The sequence below is a fragment of the Saccopteryx leptura genome, chromosome 11, assembly GCF_036850995.1.
Source record: "Saccopteryx leptura isolate mSacLep1 chromosome 11, mSacLep1_pri_phased_curated, whole genome shotgun sequence".
NCBI classification, from domain to species: Eukaryota; Metazoa; Chordata; class Mammalia; order Chiroptera; family Emballonuridae; genus Saccopteryx; species Saccopteryx leptura.
Window position 1 is genome coordinate 5,992,381 of NC_089513.1, and position 21,647 is coordinate 6,014,027.

Below are 21,647 nucleotides of genomic sequence, written 5' to 3' on the forward strand. Positions count from 1 at the left end.
TTCTTGTATTTCCTTTTCCTGGTATTGCCTCGCGAGCCCTCGCTGATGCACAGTGACATGGCCTTTTCTTTGTAACTTTCATTTTAAGCTCCACTGTTACATCGCGGGCGCTATTTGGAGAACATTCTTCATTAGTTTAGTTTGAGTAAGTGGAGGCCTGGAGTGACTAGGTGACTTGTGTGGCTGGGACCACGCAGCTGGGGCTGGTCCCTGGACAGCTGCTCCTGACCTGAGGTGTCTAACTGCTGTGCTCTCCTCTGCTTCTCTCTTCCGCGTGGAAATTCCTGCCTTTGTGTTTGGGTCTTGCAGACAACCACGGTTCTATAAGAATCGGTTCAAATAAGTGAAAGTGTATTTACCATCCAATCCCTTGATTAGGGGCTAGAGTGTTTTTTGAATGTAGTTCCTTCGTTGACCTGACGCTTGACGTAAAGCATGCCGCCTGTGTCTGGACAGTAGCCACCTTTATTTCTGCAAGTCCAGTGAAAACCAAAACTAGACTGTTTTTTGGCCATTTTAATGCAGGAATTCTTCCAGATTTCTACTACTTCTGACTTTCTTTTGAAGTTGACTCACACCCACAAAATTCAGCAACAATCTGTGACTCCCTTTTTTTAAAATTATTTTTATTTATTTATTCATCTTAGATGAGAGAGAGAGAGAGAAGGAGAGAGAGAGAGAGAGAGAGAGAAGGGGGGAGAAGGAGCAGGAAGCATCAACTCCCATATGTGCCTTGACCGGGCAAGCCCAGGGTTTTGAACCGGCAACCTCAGCATTCCAGGTTGAAGAATTCAGCTTGATCCACTGCACCACCACAGGTCAGGCACAATCTGTGACTCCTTATTACCAATTCTTTGCAAAGAATTCAGCTTGGTTCTTTTAAAAATAGTTTTTTCATCTCACTTCTGTCATTTACAGTTAACCAAGTTTTATCAATTCCAGTTAACGAGCTGTAAGTGGCACAAATGGTTCAGGAGCAAGCATACCTGATCTCGGTCAGCAGTGCCCTCGCCCGGGGGAAGCCAGAGAGGGACCCCCTCTAACCCAGCCCCCTGCACTAATGTGCTCTGGAGTCCGCCCCCATGTTAATAAATGTGAAACCTTAGCAAATCCACTCTGTGGTGTCCGGTTAAGAGAGTTTATATTACACTGTCCGTGGGCTTTTAAGATTTTTTGACAATGAACTTCTGGTTGGTCTTTGTAATTAGACCTTGCCTGGCTCCCTGCTCTTAGGAGCAGAGATTGCGGGAGAATATTTGTGCCCGCTGGGGCGTTCTTCTCAACTCACTTTTCCTTCCTCACATCCTTGGCCGGCTTGTCCCTTCCTCCTCCTCCTCCTCTTCCTCTGTGGCTTCAGTCTTCTCCTTCCGCCCACCCACCCTCACCTTTCCACTGCTGCCTGCTTTCAAAGGTCAACGTCAAATGCCTCCTTTCTCAGGCCCCCGCTGGGAGGAAATGCTTGTTTCTTTGAGTTTCCATATTCGTTTTAGTTTGGTTTAGGCTTTTTTTTTCTTTTTTAAGCTTTTATATCACTTAGCCCTTTTCCCCTTGCATTGTGCTGATTTGCATTTAGTCATTGTTCCCACCACCTGCTTGGCATGATTTCTGTTTGAACTTGGAGCTCTCTGCCTCTCACAATGACTTGCACAAGCAGGTGTTCAATTTATGTTTATTTGAATGAATGCATGGATAGATGGATGGATGGGTGGATGGATAAATGGATGGGTGGGTGGATGGATAAATGGATGGGTGAATGAGTGAATAAATGAATATGTGAATATGGCAAATACTTTGTTAGTAAAAGTTACAGAATTTCATAGTGTAACTTGACTAAAAATTATGTTGATTTTGTCCAAATATGCACAACCATAAGTATTTGTCTTATGAGGATAGGTTTTATTGAGTTCTAAAAATAAAGAACGAACGCTGAAAGCACTGCTTAAAATACTTGTAAAATTCTTAGGCTGTCTTTTACTTCAGCGGAGAAAGAGAAAACGATGTTTCGGGTGTGATTCGAAGATGTAACCAGCTCCCACATGAAACAGATTCTTATCTGAATTTCAAGATCCATTGCTTACTAGGAACCTTCCCCGGAGATTCTTTTTTGGGAAGTAGGGTTCAGGTGTCAGCTTTTTGAAACTGGAGCCGTAAATCCTGAAAACTGTAAGAGCTGCAGGTACAGCCGTGTGGGAGAAGCCGGCTCGCACCGGCCTTGTCTGTGGGGAGCACAGAGCAGCAGACACCTGCCGGCTTCCTTCCAGGCCCTGGTTCTCGGTTCAGCATTGGACTGCCGCAGGCGCCATCAGAACCAGACTTGAACGTGACACCACTTTGCACAGAATGAGTGGACGTGGCCGAGGTCGAGGCCAAAAGGAGACTTGTTTGACTACTTGGGAATTGGGGAGATGCTCGTGCTGTAGGTGTCCTGGCCTCAGGGAACAAGCTCTAATCACCTCACTTTGAATTTTCATGCCTGTTGTTTTATCCATAGCTGATCACACACAGCTGCGCCTGCAAGGCGAGATGCCCTCACTCCACGCAGTGATTCTGAGTTTGGACCCGAATGCGGAAGCTCTGAGTGTGCAGGATCCAGTCTGGAACTGGTAGGTCCAACGTGTACGGCATTTGCTCCGTGTGATTTAAAGATTTGAAGTTGTGAAGGATACGGGCTGGTACTAACCAAGACGCTGAGCTCTTAGGACAGCAGATCCCTCCCCCCGAACTCGGTCCCAGGCTGGAAGAGGAGGGGAGAACCTCCGGGGGTCCCGGGGAGCTGTGGGAACGGCTGTGGTAGAGGTGGGGGTGCACTGTGGTCGGGGGCAGGAGGCAGCCCAGTGTGCCGCCAGGGAAAGCGGGAGCGAGCGGGGCCTGCTGTGGTAGAGGTGGGGGTGCACTGTGGTCGGGGGCAGGAGGCAGCCCAGTGTGCCGCCAGGGAAAGCGGGAGCGAGCGGGGCCTGCTGTGGTAGAGGTGGGGGTGCACTGTGGTCGGGGGCAGGAGGCAGCCCAGTGTGCCACGAGGGAAAGCGGGAGCGAGCGGGGCCTGCTGTGGTAGAGGTGGGGGTGCACTGTGGTCGGGGGCAGGAGGCAGCCCAGTGTGCCGCCAGGGAAAGCGGGAGCGAGCGGGGCCTGCTGTGGTAGAGGTGGGGGTGCACTGTGGTCGGGGGCAGGAGGCAGCCCAGTGTGCCGCCAGGGAAAGCGGGAGCGAGCGGGGCCTGCTGTGGTAGAGGTGGGGGTGGGTGCACTGTGGTCGGGGGCAGGAGGCAGCCCAGTGTGCCGCCAGGGAAAGCGGGAGCGAGCGGGGCCTGCTGTGGTAGAGGTGGGGGTGGGTGCACTGTGGTCGGGGGCAGGAGGCAGCCCAGTGTGCCGCCAGGGAAAGCGGGAGCGAGCGGGGCCTGCTGTGGTAGAGGTGGGGGTGCACTGTGGTCGGGGGCAGGAGGCAGCCCAGTGTGCCGCCAGGGAAAGCGGGAGCGAGCGGGGCCTGCTGTGGTAGAGGTGGGGGTGCACTGTGGTCGGGGGCAGGAGGCAGCCCAGTGTGCCGCCAGGGAAAGCGGGAGCGAGCGGGGCCTGCTGTGGTAGAGGTGGGGGTGCACTGTGGTCGGGGGCAGGAGGCAGCCCAGTGTGCCGCGAGGGAAAGCGGGAGCGAGCGGGGCCTGCTCTGTGACCCTAGTCGTTGCCATGGTGGAAAGAGCTCCTGCCCCGGTCATCCGATCTCTGGTCCAGATGTCTTGTGAGTGAGCTCCAGGCAACAGCACGAAGCCCCTGTACCTGCAAGGAGCTGAGACAGCAGGTGAGGCTCACTGATATCCACCAGTTCTTCTGTTCCTGCTGCCATTCAGGACCTGTGGTTCTGGGCACTGCAGTCTCAAAGTGTCTCTTCTTAACACCTCACCAGGGCGGCAAAGGGTGAGGGCCTGGCCTGGTGGTTCTATGCAGCAAGAAGAGACTTGGGGCCCGGACTGTCCACTGTTCACCACGCGGAGCTGTCTGTGGTTCTCGTCAGCCACTCTCTTCAGCGAGAGGCGGGCCACCCACCCACTGTGTCCTCTGGTGTCCCCAGGGATGCGAGCTCCCTGGCCAACATAACAAGACATCTGGCAAGGACAGCTGTTTCAAAAGGAAAGTAACATGCTGGGAATTTTCCAAAAGTAGCAGAAATATTAAATGAGCCTAGAAGTTGTAATTTGCCTAATAAATATATAAAAGAGATAAAAGAAGAAATTGAAACTATATGTCCCAAACAAACCATCATAAGGAAGGTACAAGAGAATATTGTGTATGACAGACATAAATGTTGAAAAAAGACTACAACAGGTAGCAGGACAAAGAGTAGACTGAATCCAGGTGAGTTACAAATTAATGAATTAGAAAACAATATTGAGGAAATACTTGAGAAGGAAGAAAAGACCACTAACTACATAGGAAATAGAAAATAAAAATATAAGAACTAGGAGAAACAGAGGTTAGAGGTAGAAGTGGCCACGTCAGAGTGGATGGCAGGAGTCTCAGAAGTGGAGAAGAATAATAATGAAAATAAACACTTGAAGAAATAGTGGAAATAAAAGTCCTTATATTAAAATAAGGATTGATAAAGTTTAAAGAGTTCATAGAAAGCCAAAGAAGATAGGAAAGGACACATATGCATCTACACTCATTGCAAGTGTTAGGAATATCAAAGGCCAAGAAAAGAAAAAATACCCAGTGGAAATGATAATAACCACAAACTGGAAACGACCCAAATGCCCATCAATAAGAGAAAATACTTTTTTCATTGTGGTATATTTATACAATTAAGTATTGTTCAGCAGTAAAAAATAACCAAATACTGATATACTCCACATCATGAATAAATGTCAAAAGAACGTTCAGTTGAGCAGAGGGAGCCTATCACAGAAAGCGAACACACGGAATGATTCCTCTCAGAAGGGATTCTGTAACGGCAGCAGGCTCTGGTGACAGAGGTCTGTAATAATGGAAATTCTTTGGTCTCTGTTGAGTGGAAAGAGCAGAGAGCAACCATCTGGCTTCTGTCTTGATCTCTAACATTTTATTTCTGGATCCAGGTTGTGAGGACACAGGTGTGTGCATATGTAAGAAATCTATGTGTATATTAGACTTCAATAAGACATGTGAAAGAAAACATTAAGTTCAGATAATATCAACTGGATGGACATGAATGGGGAAGAACAGAGAAGGAAGAGAATATTACTGTTGGGAAGGAAAATGCAGATATCAGTTTTTTCGTGTGAGAAGGGATAAAAAATGGGGGCAAATTGAAAAAATAGATCAAGACAATAGACATTCAGGTATATCAAAAGTAAAGACTAAACTAACAGCGAAAGATCTGGAAATACTGAATTATCAATAGAAATCTATATGCTGCTGACACGTTCATAGTAAAAGGGCGAAGAAGCAAATGTGATCGAAATTAGACTGATCAATGTGGAATGAAATTGATGTTATGATAAAGCTTTAAATAGAGATGAACAACGTCACTACAATGGTAAAAGATTCGGCTCCCCAAGACAATGGGGCAGTTTTAGGCAGATGTGCATCTGATAATACAGCCTCGGCACAAAGGCAGCCAAAAGTGATGGAACCCAAGGATGAACCGGGAAGTCCAGCATCGCAGGGATGGCTTTCCACACAGACTCTTGGTTCTTGACAGATGAAGTAGACGTAACTTTACAGAAAATCTGAATTGCACAGTAACCCTGGTGTAAGGATGTATACGGAACTCTGCAGTCAAGAACCAGAGAAATTACCTTTTCCCCCTCAGTGTGCACAAGGCATTTACAATTGATCAGGCAACCTAGAAAGACTCAGTGTCAAAGAACTAGGTCTATGTGCACCAAGAAGTTACACCATTATGTAATTAAGTTAACATTTAATAAAGGTAGGTATAAAGGTATTTTTTGAAAATTTGGAAATTAAGAGACACCCTTCTAAGGAACCCACAAGTTAAAGCAGTAACCACAATGGAAATTTCCTGAATGACAGTGGAAACTGACGCACCGGGCCCTGTGGGATGCAGCAAAAGTGAAAGTTCTCTCACATTTCTGTACCCTCAGATGTCTAGCTTTCAGTAGGTCTGAAAGGAGAAGGCCTCAAAGTGAAAAGCCAAGTGTCTAACTTAAGTTAGAAAAATGATGACAAAAAAGACCCAAATTAAGTTGAAGAGATAATAAACAAACAAAAAAACCGAGAAGTTGATGAAATGCAATAAAAGGAATTAAAGGTAACTAAACCAACAAAGCAAAAACTGGTTCTTTGGGAAAAATGGCAGTAGACCAAATTTTTACCAAAAATGAACTGAGAAAGCAAAAGGACACAAATGCTATCTATTATCAGTGTAAGGGGGGACGTCAGAGCAGATAAAGTGGGGATTCAGGAGTTCCGACCAGAATATTACCCACTATTCTCTACTTGAAAATTTGAAAGCATGGAGGCAATGGGCACATTCTTGGAATAATATTATTTACTAGAATTGGCCTCAGGAGTAATAGACTGTCAGAGCCCCACAGCTATGGAGGCAGTGATTGTCATCTTTCCACAAGGAAAACACAAGACGGGTGGTTTTATAGGCAAGTTCTAACACGCATTCCAAAGACAGTCCCAATTTTATTAAACGTCTTTGCAGTTACAGGAAAAGAAGAAAGAACGCCACTTCATTTCATGATGCCTGTGTAACCAGGTTACCAAAACCAAACCAAGACATGAAGAGAAGGGAAAATTATAGGCCCATATCTCTTAGGGATAGAGGCACAAATCCTAAACATGATCCAATCAAATGGACAAAGTATAAAAAACAACGATATGCTTATCTCAGTAGATATAGAAATAGTACAGATTGTAATTATTCAACCTCTTGATGAATTAGTAGATGGGAATTTCTTAGCCACTTAGGGGGTTTGTATAAGAAACCCTAGAACAGTGTTATTCTAAACGAGGAGACATTTGAAGTGTTGACTCCCTTACAATCAGCACCACACGGATTTGATTGGAAGTCCTGAGCAGTGCAGTAAGACAAGAAAAATAGGCTAGAATCATTGAAAGTACAAAGGGGAAATAAAAGTATTACTTACAGATGACATAATCACTTACATAAAAAAATCAAAACAGTTTGCAATGAGTTGTTCTAGAAGAGTTTGGTAAAGTGGCTGAATTCAAGACCAGCTGCATTTCTGCACGGCTCAGGCAACGGAACCCATTTGAAGATGTCCCTGACAGTAGCAACGGGGACTGTAATGTACTGGTAGGAAATCTAAAGGAAATTAGGCCTTATCTCTACAGGGAAGTTTAGAAGTGTCTTAAGACATGTTTTAAGAGACATGGCAAGGTAGAATGATACCAGGTGAGGAGACAGGGAGACTCATGTAGCATATTGTGTGTGTTTTCAGCGACGGCCACCACAATGTCTCCTATCCCACCAGCTTTCTTCAAAAGTGACTTGGCTACTTCTCTCCAGAGAGTGGTCTGTGCTTCTGTGTAACTTTAAAGGTTAGACCACAGAAGGTAAAACTTCCTTCCGGACCTCTGGGAGCCAAGCCTCTCGGCTGTGCAGAAGCCAAGCAGCCCCATGGAGAAGCCACGAGGGAGAATGAGCCTCCTGATGAACACAACTCCCAGCCACTTGTTACCCCGGCCTATCCGTTGTCCTGGCTGAGGCCTTGGATGTCACAGTGGGGCGAAGAACCGTCTGTGCTATGCTCTGAATCCTGCTGCATCTCCGCGTACCCACATGGTGGTGGTCTCACGGCATTAAATGTCAGTGCTTTCCAAATTGATGGACAGACTCGATACAATTCCAGTCAAAATTTCAACAGGGCATTCCTGTAGAATCCAATGAGATTATTCCGACGCCTCCATGCAAGAATAAACATCCGTGATGCCCAGACATTTCTGATGAGGAATAGGGATAGGGCACTTACCTTACCAGGCATCAGAACTTCCTGTGAAATCATGGTAATTAAAACTATCTGCAGCGGCCCTGGCCGGTTGGCTCAGCGGTAGAGCGTCGGCCTAGCGTGCGGAGGACCCGGGTTCGATTCCCGGCCAGGGCACACAGGAGAAGCGCCCATTTGCTTCTCCACCCTTCCGCCGCACTTTCCTCTCTGTCTCTCTCTTCCCCTCCCGCAGCCAAGGCTCCATTGGAGCAAAGATGGCCCGGGCGCTGGGGATGGCTCTGTGGCCTCTGCCCCAGGCGCTAGAGTGGCTCTGGTCACAGCAGAGCGACACCCCGGAGGGGCAGAGCATTGCCCCCTGGTGGGCAGAGCGTCGCCCCTGGTGGGCGTGCCAGGTGGATCCCGGTCGGGCGCATGTGGGAGTCTGTCTGACTGTCTCTCCCCATTTCCAGCTTCAGAAAAATGAAAAAAAAAAAAAAAGCTATCTGCAGCGATAAGCAAAACATTTATGGAAGTTGATATATGACTACAGTGGCATCTGCAGTGACATGGCATAATGGAGAAAGGAAGGAAAATTTGGTTAATAGTGAAAGAAAAACTAACGGGAAAGGATGAAGTTGGGTTCCTTCTTCACAACCTAAGTAGAAACCAATTCCAAATGACTTAAGGATTGATGCATCAAAGACAAAAACTTAACACTGTTAATAGAAAATACTACTATGTTTTCGACATTGGGCTATGAAAGATTTCTTTAACATGATTTAAAAAATGTGAATATAATAATAGCCAAAATTGACAAATCTTAATAACTGAAAATGAGTAATGTTGCTAATTAAAGAACACCATAAAGAAATTGAGAAGATAAATTGTAAGCTGGGAAGAAATATTTGCACATGTTACTGACAGTGGATTAATGTCGAGAATATATAAAGAACTGATGATACACATCACTAAGTAGAACATAAACAATTCAATGGAGAAATAGGCAAGAATTTATGGGCATGCATTTCAAAGAAAAGGAAGCTCACATGGCCAATACACATATAGACGGATCTTCAAAGTCATGTTCATTTACGGAGCTAGAACTCAAGGCTGCAATCAGTCTGGAACTGGATGAACAAAAACAACAAACAAAATAGAGACGGACTCATCGAGAGCAGGCTGACAGCTGTGGAGGGGGCGGTTGGGGGGAGAGGGATTGAGCAAAAAAGGAAAAAACCAAACTCATGGACACAGGCAACAGTGTGATGATTGCTGGGGGCAGAGGGAGGGGGAGGGGGAGCAAGGTATAGGGGGACAAATGGTGATGGACAGAGACGAGACAACAACATTAGGAAGAAAAAGTAGGAAGTCTGACCATACTAAGTGTTGGAGAGCATACGAATCCACAGAAGCTTGTTGTTACACATTGCTGAGGGAAGTATGAGTAATTGCAGCCACTTCCCAAAACTAATTTGGCATGACTTCCTAGAGTTGGACATTAATAAATAACAACCTAGCAGTTATATTCCCAGGTATATGTACTCCCCAAATACATCAGAAGTATGAGCATCAGAAGACATGTGAAATATGTAAATGGCAGAGCCCTATACACTAATGAAGATTTGGAAATTTTCTAATGTCCATCTGTAGGAGAGCCCATGAGTCAGCAGTTTACACAGTGGAATGTTATGCAATAGTCAAAAGGAATGAATGACATAGTCCAGCAGTCTGGAGGGGTCTTAGCAGCAGAACTTTTGTATTGTGCTACAAAAATATATAATGAGGCCCTGGCCGTTTGACTCAGTGGTAGAGCATCAGCCTGGCGTGAGGAAGTCCCGAGTTTGATTCCTGGTCAGGGCACACACCCCTCCTCCTTTTGCTTCTCTCTCTCATTCTCTCTTTGTCTCTCCTGCAACCATAGCTCAATTGGAGTGAGTTGGCTCCGGGTGCTGAGGATGGCTCCATGGCCTCACCTCAGGCTCTAAGAAGAGCTCAGTTGCCGAGCAATGGAGCAAATCCCCAGATGGGCAGGGCATCACACTGGAGTGGGCATGCCGGGTGGATGTAGGTTGGGGCACATGCGGGAGTCTGTCTCTCTGCCTCTGCTCCTCTCACTGAATAATAAAGAATATATTTAACATGAGATTTACCCTACTAACACATTTTTAAGTGTAAAATAGTCTCATCCTCACCTGCAGATGCCCTTGCTCAGACCCTGTCCCCTTGCACTGGGCTATGATGCCCACCCCCACTCGAATTGCTCAACAGGTTCCCACAAGTAGGGTCTTTCTGATTATACAGTGATCCTCAAACTGACTTTACAGTCAGATGATGAACATTTTATCACCAGCCTCTCCTCCCTGAAAAGTCTGATTGTGTATTATTGTTCTATGGCCCCATCCAAGGGAGAGGCCTGTCTCCCCTTGCTTACTGCTGATAAGAGCACAGGTCAGGTTAATACAGTTACTAAATTCAAAGGGAATGACTGCTGATCTGTTTCTATTCTCTAAGCAGAGAATTGTAGGTAGGTCCCCAGTGCTCAGAAAACAGTCACTGATTTCCTTCCTTCTGCTTGATTTATTAGGTAAGACGTTTCATGTATTTGGAATCAGTGTGTGTGTGTCCTGCAGTGCCTTCATATTCTTCTCACATTTCATGATGGCTCAAGTGTTACATCCTTTAGTCTCCAGATCTTCTTCTCTAGCGTACCTTGTTGGTACTCTGTTCTATAGAAGAGAACGAGTAGTATTTATCGCTCATGATAGAATGGTATCCAACGTGAAAACATCAGTGACAAGGGGCTTTGGTGTCACTTGTACTTCCACTCAGCTCTGAGCTGGTTCTCATTTCTGAGAATCTGAGCCCACCGTAAGGTCTGTCTTTGAACTCTCACGGACCTTTTACAAATGTGTGGTTTAGGGTTTGGTTTGGGGTTATTTTTGGTTTAGTTTTATCGTCACCATTTTTCAGCTCTGTGTACTTCCCCCAGATATCTTGTCATTGCCCCTCGCTTCAGTTATTGCCACTCTTTGGGGGACCCCAGGTCTCCTTGGAAATGACTGCCCCCTTTCCCCTGTTCCTTCCCACTATCTGAGCCCCCGGCTTGATTCCTCATGTTCTCTTAGGGCCTTGGACCCTCTCTCCCAGAGCCGTTCTGGCTCCCTTTCCCCTGTTCCTTCCCACTATCTGAGCCCCCGGCTTGATTCCTCATGTTCTCTTAGGGCCTTGGACCCTCTCTCCCAGAGCGGTTCTGGCTCCCTTTCCCCTGTTCCTTCCCACTATCTGAGCCCCCGGCCTGATTCCTCATGTTCTCTTAGGGCCGTGGACCCTCTCTCCCAGAGCCGTTCTGGCTCCCTTTCCCCTGTTCCTTCCCACTATCTGAGCCCCCGGCTTGATTCCTCATGTTCTCTTAGGGCCGTGGACCCTCTCTCCCAGAGCCGTTCTGGCTCCCTTTCCCCTGTTCCTTCCCACTATCTGAGCCCCCGGCCTGATTCCTCGTGTTCCCTTAGGGCCGTGGACCCTCTCTCCCAGAGCCGTTCTGGCTCCCTTTCCCCTGTTCCTTCCCACTATCTGAGCCCCCGGCTTGATTCCTCATGTTCCCTTAGGGCCTTGGACCCTCTCTCCCAGAGCCGTTCTGGCTCCCTCCGCACCGCCAGGCACTGCAGAACCTTCCAGACATTAATATTTTCTCTTTCCCCTTTCCCTGCTGTTTGCTCAAGTCGGTTCATTCACCACCCCAGTGATTGGCAGATGGTTACGACTGGATGTGTAGAGGATCACTAATGAAATTTGGAGAATTTTGGGGGGGTCTTCTCATACCTAGATTTTTATGGAGACTTATGTGAATTAAGAAGTAATGAAGAGATAAATGATTGGCTTTGAAAAGGAATAAGAAAAAATAGCCTGACCAGGTGGTGGTGCAGTGGATAGAATGTCGGACTGGGATGCAGAGGACCCAGGTTTGAAACCCCGAGGTTGCTATTTTGAGTGCAGGCTCATCTGGTTTGAGCAAGGCTCACTAGCTTGAGCCCAAAGTCTCTGGCCTGAGCAAGGGGTCACTGGCTCTGCTGGAGCCCCCGTCAAGGCACATATGAGAAAGTAATCAATGAACAACTACGATGTTGCAAAAAAGAACTGATACTTCTCATCTCTATCCCTTCCTGTCGGTTCCTCTCTCTGTCTCTCTCTGTCCCTGTCACACACACACACACACAAAGAATAAAAAATAAATGACAAGAAGCTTATGTTTATCTACTCTTCTGAAATGTTTTCCAGTCTTCAATGGACAACAGTGTTGCCCTCACTTCAGCTGCCCTTGTTGAAATCACAGGTCACCGAGCGCGCTTCGTATGGGCTGGTGCCAATAGCACGCTCAGTGGCGGCTCCTCTTCACCTGCCGCCCCCACTTCCTCTCCGGGGGCCTCCCCAGCCCACACGGTGGCTGCCGGAGTGACATGGGCCTCCCTGCCGCAGTGTGAGCAGATACAGAATGTTGCCCATGTGCTACGAGCGCTCCATGTTAAAGGCAGCGCCGTGTTCTGGAGCTGTGGAAGCGTGGGGCGAGCTCTCGCTTCCCACCTGAAGACACAGGAGGAGGGGAATTTGTGTCGTATCTAAGGGCAGGTGTGTTGAAGCAGTAAGGCCCGGCCTCCCAGCCCAGGTCCTCCTCTAGGGGCCCGCCCTGCAGAGCCGCGTGGGTGAAAGATTCAACTAGACTCACGTTCGGGGAAACTTCAGGTCCCTGTGCGGACAGACTGCGCCGAATCTTGTGAGTCCATGATAACATGTCGTCCTCAACGGGGCTCACACCCTTCCGGCTGTGGTGCCGGCGGCGACCCCTGGCCGGGATGTTTGCAGGGAGGACAGAGCATGGGGTTTCATGGTGTGGACACCATGGCCTAGAGAAAGTCCCATGTTCATGAAGAGTTGGGGTGGCACTTGGCAAAAAAAAAAAAAAAAGCTGTTTAAGAAAGGAATAATCAGCATTTACTTAGTCATAATGATGTCACCAATAATGGCCAACCTTAAAATACCATGATTAGCAATCTGGGAGGGTGGGAGGTGGCCGTGATGTGGATGTGTGCAAAAGACACCTGCATCCGCTGAGGACTGTTCAGTCTTGCGAACCAAGTTCCATTCCCACAGGTGTCAGGTGAGGGCCCGCCCACTGCTGGAGAAAGGTGCTAGCATTTCCGACAATCACGCCGTCACAGGTGTGCCTGGCCTGGGTTTGCACAGATCTTCCCTTCACCTCACCTGTGCAGGTAACACGTTAACGGAGCACAAAGGGCCTGCCCTCTGCCACGTGCATGCGGTGGCAGGTAAACCAAGAAGTAACAGATCAGGCATGTTGCTTAGGAATACGGCATCAGGAGAAACAGAGATTTGAGAAGGGCGGTTTTGGGGACCAGCGAAGGGCGGTGGGGACGGGCAGGGAGGGTGTACAGAAAGCCGCAACCACTGTGCGGTTCTGAGAAGAGGCTCTGGAGACGTGTTTCGTTCACTACCATCACCGACAGAATCTTACCCGCGCTTGGTCTTGCAGGCTGGGCCGGGAGGTGTTGACCCCGCATTCAGGGCCACAAGCCCAGCCAGTCGGACAACCAAGCTGGGCATTTTGACACTTGCTGCAGGAAGGGAGCCCACTCACCACGGTGGAGGGCAGGGCATTGCGGTGGAGACAGTGTAGCCAGCTGGAGAGTTTAACTTGTGTTACGAGATGGAGGGTGTCAAGGAATGGGGGTCCACTCTGGATCGGGTGCTGTTGTCATGCAGGGAGGAAGGGATGGAGAGAGGCTGACCCTCTCCAAAGGGGCCGCACCCTGCGTGGCCGGGGGCGTGGGGCTCGGTGGCTCGGTGGCTCGCCGGGGACTCTCCGTCTGTGCCCAAACTGGAGAGCGGGCGCCTCGTTTCCCTGTCCCGGGCGCCGTCAGCACCTCTCAAGGAGCCCTGTCTCTTTACTAGAGGACCGGGTCTAGAAACTAGCGGCGTAGCACGGGTCTCTTGGGCCATCCCTGCTTCCGGACCCCGGAGGGCGGACAGAGCTAGGGAACATGAGTGAAACCCACGAGTTCGCGCCGATGATGTCACTGTTCACCCAGAACAGCAAGTTCCTCTTCTCGCTTCTCCTTCCGTAGCTGTGTCTCTTCCCCACAGGGAGAGAGTCCTGGTTCCTTACAGGGCTGCCAGGAGTCCCTGCTCCCCCCACAGTGAGTGTGGACTCACTTCCCTGTCCTGCAGCTTGCCCTGGGTAGTTTCAGAATCATAGGCTGTGGGCACGGCCAACAAGCCGGTCCTGCTTCACCCCTGAGGAAAGGTCAAGGTCGTTGTCGTTCTGCTGTTTAGAATATAGCCCTAGTACTCAAGTTTGCAGGGACCTGAGCTCCTAATTGGCTAGAGTTAATTCAATCTTTTTTTTTTCCTGAGTGGTTATGTATTTGATGTATACTTAGGTTAATTTCTCGTTTGTAGTCAACTTTGGTTTGATATTTTTCATCTTCACCCTTAGTTTTTTCCTTGTGAACACGTAGAACACATACAACTCAGGAGTCAAAATCATATGAGGAGGTAGGTGGGTTCAGAGAAGTGTCATTCCTGTCTGTATACCCACCCACTCCCCACCAAACACACATGCAGATATCGTCACTGGTTTAGGATTTATGTCTCCTGTATTGCTTTTGCAAACATAAGCAAATATATATACAGTATTTATACATTTTTTCCCTTAAGTCACCCCTTTCTTGCAGAAAGGGCAGCATGCTATCCCCACTCCTCTGTACTTCTTTTCATTTAAAATACGTCCCCGAAGTCACTCTGCGTTCGGAGGGGTCCTCCTCACTCTTTAGTATTCCATCCCATGGGTGTGCATACATTATTCAGCCAACTTCTTTTTTGGCTGGTCATTTTTTTTTAAGAAAATTAAATTGAATGGGGTGGCATTGATCAATAAGCACATAGGTTTCAGGTGAACATCTCTAGAGCATTTGAACTGTTGATAGTATTGTGTGCCCCTCACCCAAAGTCGAGTCATTTTCCGTCACCATATATTTGCCCCCTTTACTCCCCTCCTCCTGGTAACCACTTCACTTTTATCTGTGTCCACTCCCATGGGGGAGTATTAAGCTGCTCCCAAAGGTTTGCTATTATAAATAAAGCCACCATTATTCAGAACCTGTTCCTTTGTTGGTCTGTGCTCTTAGACATCTGTATTCAGAGCCAACTCCTAGGAGCAGAGTTGCTGGGTTCAAAGGGTAAATGTATAAGTAGTTTCCTCAGCTCCTTCCAAGTTCCTTGTCTGGGGCATTGGCTCGCGCCCGCCCTGCCCAGGAGTGTGTGGGTGACCCTTGGGGATGTAGCTTTATGAGGTGTCTCCTACACCCATCCATGTCACTTCCCCCTCCTGCCCGCCCAGTGTATGTGAGTCGTGATTGTTTTTAAAGGTGACCACTACTGGTGACATCTTTATGACTGTGTAAGTGCGAATCACTCCTCTCGAACAGGTTTTTTTTTGCAAAGTGATACCCCAACATTCCTCAAACACGGAACATTCTCTGAGCTGTGGTGTCCATGCCATGAAGCCCCACGCTCTTGAACCCCCTGCTGAACCTGTCAGAGCCTTTAATGTGCTGCATTGAGTGATTTCTGCTTTTCAAAAAAGGGAATAAAGCATCTAGTTTCCCAGCCCGGTTTATCTACAGAACCCCCACTTCCCGAAACACCAGTGGCGGTTGGAAGGTGCACCTCAGGAAATACTACCACAGGAAATAATTCCTCCAGCGAAAATGTCCGGCCTAGGGTGTGCCATGGAGGAAGCCCGGCTCCCCGGCTGGGCAGCGAGGTGTTGAGGTGAAGGCTGTGGGCTCTACAGCCAATTATCTGGGTTCACATCTTAGTCTCGCTACCTGAAAGGTGTGGGGGACACAGGGCAAGTTACTTAACCCCTCAGTTTCCTCAAGTGTAATGTGGGATTGGGAACCACCCCTATTGCCTAAGATTTTAAAGAAGTTTACAAATAAAACATGTCAAGCCTTGGCAAAGTGTCAGACATACTGTAGCCCTCCGATAGTCTCTTCCTGCGATGCTGATAGATGTAGGATTGACTGAGACGATCAGAAAAGCACCTGTCTCAGCTCAGTACTCGGGGTGTCATAGTGCTGGAGTGGCCCCTTGGAGAGAGGATTAGGAGAGGGAACGGCGCTCTGGTGCTCGGAGCGGAGAGAAACATTATGAGAAGGGATCAAAAAGGCCACAGGAGACATCAACAAGCATAACTTAAGGAGCGGGAAAAGAGGAAAATGTGCCTGCCGCAGCAGAGATGGAAGCAAATAGGAAACTTAGTAAAATGACTTCAGGTGAGCCAAGCGTGTGAGTTTTAACACACCCTGCATGCATGATCGCAGCCGTGACTTTGAGTTAGGATCTAACCTGCTTTTGTTCTCATGTTTTCCCTCATTTTCTTGAAAGGTCCCGGCTGAGTCCTGGCAAGGCTGGGGTGCACATGTGGCCGGGGGAGCCCAGGGTGGGGTCCGCCTCCCTGGGTGCCCACCCGGGTTCTGTGGGGTCTGTGCTGCCACCCGAGTACCGGGGACTGGAGGTCCCTCAGCTAGTCCCAGATGGGCCAGGATTTGAACTGAAGGCTCTTAAAGCCCACATCCTTTTGCTTATCTTGGGGGCGGGAGGAGTTCTCTCTTCTCCCTAAATAATCATCATGCAAGGGAAGCCATCAAAGTCATGTGGAATACCGAGGAGAAGGGAAGAGCTGTCAGCGGATGGCTGGGGGAACGAGATAGAGACAAGACCGGAAAGTCCTCGTCCCTCCCTGCAGCCTGCCTGTCACCCGTTTCCTGGGGTCATTGAGAACAAATTCCCGGACAGGAACTCACTGCTTCTCTGGGCTTGATACGCTGGGTCAGGAGTCCTGAAGATGTTTCTGCAGGTATCTGTGTCCCTGGAACCTTGAAGGAAGGCTAGAGACAGAGGAGGAAGAAGAGGGCGGGGCCAAGGCATGCCTGCTGCAGCCAGGTGAGACGCGGGTCCCCAGCGGGCGCTTCCCAGGGGCCTCGTTCTCGTTCCTGTCTTACTTTTATGGGCATTGAAAGCAGTGCTGCACGCAGCGTGTTATAGTTGTCTCACGTGTCTCTATACAGACCTGCAGAACCGTCCGAGGCATTGACCACCATGCATTTAACTGTCCTCTACAGACGGGAATAAAGACTGGTCCCAATTTCTAGTAATAAAAATAATGCTGTAATAACCACACATTTTTAAAGACACAGCATTGCTAAGTTTGCTACATTTATTCTTCCTTAGGATAAGGGTCTGAGTCAGGCTGGCTAGGTCAGAGGACATAACACATCAAATGTTTCATATGCAGCGCTTGGCTCTCCTGCTGTGATCTAATGTTTCACGTTCGTTGCTGTTTTTCTGTTGGGATGTCTGTGCGTTATTTTGTCATGGATGCTTAAATGATTTACGCATAGAAAATGTTATACCTCTGTCTCAAAACTTTCATAGGTTCCTCTCCCAATTCTCCTGCTTTTTTATTTTTATTCTTTTGCTTTGTTAATGTATGAAGTTTGTCATGTCAGAGCTTGTTGTTTTTATGTAGAAAAAATGATCACGTTTTCCCTGGCTTTGGTATTTACTATATATACATGTAGATATATAGTATGTATTTTAATATATATTATTTTAAATATATTATCTTAATAGACGTACCTTCGTATGTCTCCATGTGTGTGTCATCTGTATACACGTGTGCGCACGTCTGACTTTGTGGGTGAGCCGAGCTTCTGTCTAGGTCTGGTTGCTCCTCTCACTGACCCCTCTCAGTGAGAGGGGGGCCGATGCCGTCACAGGCACTCGTGATTCCATTTGGTCACTCGTGCCGCTGGAGCACGGGCCATGTTTCAGGGGCTGTGCATCTGTGAAGGAGCCTGTCGCTATTGCATGTTCCCACTGATCAGAAACAGGCTCCTGCCGGGGGGGAGACATTGGTGCATGAGGTGCGGTGGGGGATGTTAGACCTCGGCCCTGGGGGTTGGCCAGGGTCAGCGGGTCAGCTGCCCTCTGTTCTCTGGGACTCCGGGGCCACTGAGGGGTGGACTCGGGAATGTTCCTTTCTCATCTAGATGTTGGCATACCTCTGCCCCGGACCCTCTGTCATTCCGGGAGCCTGACTGGGAACTGTGGGGTCTTACAGAATAGAGCCCTCCACCACTGTGGCTTGACCATCTGTGTCAGCATCTGCTGGGGTGAGAGACCTCTCTTCACTTCTCTTCTCATTGGAAATGCTCTTTGCTGTTAATGCATTTACACTGAGCTCTTGCCACCTTGGAGCGGTGCGATCCTGAGAGCATTCACACACACACTGTGCCAAGCACTGAGGGCAATGTCCGTGGCTGGCGCCCAGGGCCTCTGCTGTGCCCTGCAAGGAGTCATCCACAGGAGCCCTGAGAGAGGACAGCCATTCACGGCCCAGCCTGCTCATACTGTCAAGGGTCCTAAAATCCCAGGTAGATGAAAGCTATATTTGATGTGTCTTGCCATATTTGGGTCTTGCCATCGAGGAACACAGCATGGTACCATCTACTCAAGACACTGACTTTACTCTGACAGAATTTACAGATAGTGCAGAACTCCTACAGCTTCCTGAGGCACATTCCTGTATATTCACACATACATATGTATGTGCATATAGCTACATATAGCTGTACCTTTTTGCTGCTTTTTAAATATGACAGAACAAAGCTAGTGAGTCCTATAAAATTATTTTGCTGGATACCTTATTCATTCTTTTATTAGTTTGGTTTTTTTAATTTGATTTGTTTGTGTTCTCTAAATTGATCATCTACAAATAACAGTACATTCAAAATAATTCTTCAACATTTACAATTCCTATTTTTTTGTTTTGTTTGTTTTTGGACCTGTGATAGCATCAGTTAGACCTCCCAGAGCAATGTTAAATATTTGCAGTAATAGTGGTCATCCTTGTCTCACTCAGACATTTAACTGAAATTCTTCCAGGGTCCTTTACCATCACGTTTGCCATTAGCTTCTAATCACTTTTCTTTAGTACGCTTATTGAATTCCGAAGTTGCTGTGTGTTTGTTGACTAGAAAAGAATCTTCAGAAGGATCAAGTGCCTTCGGGCATGTTGGAGAGCCGGTGATGCTTTCTCACGTGGATCGTAACCTCCGTTGGCCGGCCGAGGGCCCCGGACATCCGCTGTGCTGTGTCTCTGGCTCTCCGCGTGCAGTCGTTGCTTCCTCATGGTGCCCGTGAACTCATTCTCCTATCCCCTGTGTCTCTCACATGTGACCAGTCCTCCCGGAGGCCAGACTGGGCTTGGCTTCAGTTCCTGTGGTGAGAGCTCTTCCCAGGTGGCCCTGTCCCCGGCCTCAGTCACCTGCAGCCTGGCTGCACCATCACAGTGGCCAGGGCGATTGGTGGCCGCGAGCATTGTCAGTTAGCAGTACCTTCCATCATAAAGTCCCCCAGTAACCTTTCACGTACTGGCCTTCACCTCTAGAACAAGGGTCACAGCCTGTAATTTCAAAAGGAGTTATAAAATAATGATTTAAAAAAATATCTGTTATTGTTTATTCTACTTAATTGCTGAATATTTTTTTTAATCTATAAAGAGAAACTTAGGTCACCCTGAAATGCCACTTGTCTGGGAAAGGCAGGCCCAATGCTTGTCGGAATACTGGGTCAGAGAGCTGATGGCCTCAGAAGGAAAGAGGCCCCGGGGGTCTCTGCAGCCAGGGGGCAGCCAGGAGGACGCTGCCTCCAGTGTTGTGATGCTGAGCGCTGTGTCCCCCATTTCTGTCAACAAATGGGAATGTTAAAAAGTGTTTTTGCTTTTAAACTGTTACAAAGGCTCTTCGTTAGGGCCTTAGCGTCACTCACAGAAATGGGGGGAGACTGTCCATCTCTGTGAGAGGCAGGTACTCTTCCTTCTGCGCCACCAACTTTTCTGTCTTCTGGCTCCTGGTTGGACCGTTCAGTAAGCTGTAAAGCACTTTGGTCTTGAGAAGTTTTTATTGTTTGTTTGGGATTCATTACTGATTATGTGATTTTTCTTTTTTTTTCTTTTTAAATATTTTCCCTGTGTGCAGTGCGTTCTCAGAAACCATTTGTGCAAAGAAAGAACAGTTCGTTTTCCCCTCCCCATCCTCTCAGACAGATGAGTGTGTCCTACCAAAGAGGCCAGCCTGCTGGGCCCCCAGGAAGTGTCTTCTCCTCTGTCCCACATGGTCCTCCTGTCCCAGGATTTCCACTCACTGCACAGACTCAGCCTCAGCCACAGTCCTTCCTGGTGGTAACCGACAGGGAACCTCCCTGAGCCAGCAAATCCAGAGGATAACCAAAACCGACGCTGCTGTTCCGTCCCCGGGACAGCAAGTTCTTAGGAAACACCTGCCTGGGCACTTTTTGTGTCGGACCGCAGGAGAGTAAAAACAGAACCGTCGAGTCCTGGGCACGCAGGATCGCAGCCCGCTGAGATATGGGCAGAGATGACAGAGCTTCCTGTACTCAGAGGCTTCTGATCGCCGGGTGCTTTGATTGGCAGGAGGACAAATGGGGAAGAAAAGGCAACACCACCAGCTTCAGTCTTTTTGTGGTGTGGTTTCAGTTTAGAGAAGTCCATCCTCTCTAAGGGCAGATTCCACAGGAGAAAGGGAACCGGGTCTGAGCGGTGAGCCAGCGGAGCCACTGACCCGGTAAAGGTGCTTCCAGAAGCAGATCCGCGTCGTGGCTGGCTAGAACCCTTCAGACAGCTGCCTGCAAGGGCTCAAGGGTGTGGGACACGTCCTGTACTGGGGTGACAGCCCCTAAGTGATGAGATGCAGGGAGCGGCCCGTGACGGAGAGCAGCTTGGGCCAAGAGGCCACCCTATAAGGGAAGCCCGTCACTGAGACATGCCTCAGGAAAGAAGAGTTTAGAGCGACAAAACTCTCCCATCTCAAGGTTAGTCACCTTCTAAGGGAGGGGGGGAAGATTGATTGTGGCCAAGTTTATGCTTTTAAAATGAAGAGCCTGCCGAGTTGGGGGCAGTGAATGGAATGGTGTAAGTAGACACAGTGGGAAATAGCTTTGGGGGAGAAGCTGTCATTAGCGAATGGTTGTACTCTATAAACCTGCAAGTCGAAGGACGGGTGCAGTTAGGAAAAGGATGCCATAGGAGCACTTCTTGTTAGTCTCCTGAAGAGTTGTGTTGATGGTAGGTCTGAGAGTGTAGTTCTTAAGAATAAGACAAGGGAGCTAATGGCACCATGTCTGGACCATCGGGGTTGACCTCCCTTCGCTGCAGAAAGACAGAGCAGGGACAGAGTTCTGTTCACTACCAGAATACTGCTCTGTGCAGAGGATGGCAAACATTTTCTGTAACGGGTCAGTGAGTGAATATTTTCAGTTTTGTAGGCCATGTGGTCTCTGTCACAACTACGCATTACAGCATAAACACCACCATGAACAAGACGCAAACAAGTGGGCCTCGCTGAGCCCCAGCTAAACCGTTTACAAAGGAGGCTGGCTTTGGCCTAGGGCCATAGTTTGCAGAACCGTGTCCTGGAAGATTCCCCCGAACCCAAACTGAAGTCTGGCTTTGCATGGAAGGGCGTTCTTACTGGTCCCGCAGAGGGACTGGCCAAGGTTCTAGGGTAATCATGGTCTAGCAGGGGTCCCCAAACTTTTTACACAGGGGGCCAGTTCACTGTCCCTCAGACCATTGGAGGGCCACCACATACAGTGCTCCTCTCA

At 48.4% G+C, this 21,647-nt stretch overlaps 1 protein-coding gene across 4 annotated transcripts in view; it reads left to right on the forward strand.

Annotated features, from left to right (window-relative positions):
- Positions 1 to 16,794: 16,794 nt before the first annotated feature.
- CD226 (CD226 molecule) overlaps positions 16,795 to 21,647 on the forward strand; it is a 67,999-nt gene continuing 63,146 nt past the window's right edge. For 2 of the 4 annotated variants that reach the window (XM_066353299.1, XM_066353302.1), the window contains exon 1: positions 20,520 to 20,855. The gene's annotated coding sequence lies outside the window, so the exon portion shown is untranslated. Of the gene's footprint in view, positions 16,905 to 20,519; positions 20,856 to 21,647 lie in introns of those variants that run through there. The other 2 variants (XM_066353300.1, XM_066353301.1) reach the window with 2 other exon arrangements.